At 34.9% G+C, this 2125-nt stretch overlaps 1 protein-coding gene across 1 annotated transcript in view; it reads right to left on the bottom strand.

Annotated features, from left to right (window-relative positions):
• The window catches only part of NCK2 (NCK adaptor protein 2), a 91484-nt gene that overhangs the window by 44258 nt on the left and 45101 nt on the right, over positions 1–2125 (bottom strand). The gene's annotated exons all lie outside the window — the stretch shown is intronic.

The raw sequence follows: 2125 nt of genomic DNA, 5'->3' as shown, positions 1-2125 counted from the left end.
ACACACACACACACACACACACACACACACACACACACACACACACACACTCAACATTGTACACTCTACTGGTATTAGAACTAAAACACATCTGGATGTCCTAAAATTGCTGACTTTTAATAGCAAGTGTGACAATTAATTTGGAGTACTTCAAAATAACTTCTCATTAGGATGCAGTGACTACTGAGCTAAAGGGAGTAATCACACTGTGCTATATCTAATTCAGTGTGCAAATTTTATCTAGTCACAAACAATAGAAGATGACACTGATATTAAAGAGGTCAGTTTTCAACAGCTGAAAACAGTGATGAATGAAAGCTGTGAGGAATATGTGTGAAAATGTAAATAAGTTATTAACTATGAAAGAAAAATGTTTAGGAAATGTAATAAAACTACTTTCACCATTTTGCATTTATGAAAGAAGCAGTATATGGTTAAAAGGATATCCTGTTTAAAAAAAAAAAGAAGAGCAAAGAGCAGTAGAGAATTGCTGCATTTCCTCCTCCCTCTGATTCTTCGCTTTTTCCTCTTTTTTTTTTTTTAAAAGAAAAACCTGATAGAAACAAGCACAAGTCAGAAAATGCAAACTGAAGTATCAAAAGATGCTAATTAAGAACTATAAAACACTATTAAAGTGTGTCTGACATAAATTAAACACTACCAATAGAATATGTATAGAATACAAAATTAATATTCTTGTAAGAAAAAGTGTTCAATCTCTATTTCTGCACTACAGGATTATCTTACAGTGACAACTATTTTCTGTTCTGTCATTAACTAGGGTAGTAAAAATAACGAGTATAATTAAACACTTAATCTTCAAATGCACCCTAAGATAGCAGAGTTGCCCACAAAGCTTTTACAGTTTTCAGTATTGATTCTGAGCAAAATTTGGAGCTATAAGGAAGCTTTGGAGAATTACAGCTGTGCCACTAATCTGAAAGTGTAAATGGAATGTCCTTGGTAACACTGCTAAGTAGTCAGCCTAGCTCTAACTCTAGAAAAATGAAGGAGAGACAAAGAACTCTCCATCCTCCCCTCCCCCCCAAAAAACCACATATATACACACACACACACACACACACACACACACACACACACACAAAAAAAGAAAAAACCCAGACACAGCCTGCTAACAGATTATGGATGAGTAGTTGATAATTGATAAAAGGGTTTCCAAGAGGCACGATGATATAAACTATGTATATATATATATATATAGTTTTTTTAATAAATATTTTTCATTTCATCTCTTGGTAGATGTACAGACCCAAATCAAAGTCTGCATCCACGAAGAACGAATTAACCACTAGCTGAGTGGCAGATCCAAGGATCAACCTCCCAGGAAAGTTCAGCAGAGAACAGGAATGTTTCTAGCTGGTTCCAAGTCATTTGCTCTCAGGTACGATAGTTCAGTTTCCTCTTGAGTCACTTCGAAAACAAAGAGTAATTACAGATAAATATTTGAGGAAGAGCAATACAACCTGGTGGACTGGTTAATTACATTTGAGATTCTTTGGCCTGTGCACATCAAAGGTCCACTTCAGAGCAACTCTAAGGGCATTATGTGTACTTTTTCTTTTGTCCCCAATGACAGTTCCTACTGAAATAGAAGTGAGCTATGCAACTTCAAAACCAGTGAAGGATTAATCTTAATCAACCAGTAACTTAAAACTACACCAGCTATGTAATGTTATCTTGATCCTATCAAGAAGCCTGCTCCCACACATCTCAAACACTTTCTCATCGTCTTCTAAGTTTTAATGACACAATGTTGTGAGGTTTTGTTTTTTGTTTCTTCAGATGGATGCCTTTAACATATTGTTTGATTCTCTCTGCTCTATAATATATCTGGTATTTCAATCTCTAATACAACTGCAGCTACACTGTAGTGTCTTACATCTTCAGTTCCAAAGCTACAAACAGGAAACCTCAAGACTAGTTTGGTGGTAACGAATTTCTGCTTAGCTCCAATAGAGCACAAAAGTTAAGTTTGTTTTTTGTCTTATAAGTGGTTTAGAAGTCTTTAAAAAAAAAAAGTGCAAAGGACTAAAGAAGAATACAAACTAAAAACACACAAAATGTTCCTTCCTGCCAAGGAGTCAATAGTGTTGTGTTTTTTTTT

This window comes from Meleagris gallopavo, chromosome 1 (assembly GCF_000146605.3).
Source record: "Meleagris gallopavo isolate NT-WF06-2002-E0010 breed Aviagen turkey brand Nicholas breeding stock chromosome 1, Turkey_5.1, whole genome shotgun sequence".
Lineage (NCBI taxonomy): Eukaryota > Metazoa > Chordata > Aves > Galliformes > Phasianidae > Meleagris > Meleagris gallopavo.
Note: the sequence above shows the minus strand (reverse complement) of the source record. Positions and strands in the feature narration are given on the sequence as shown.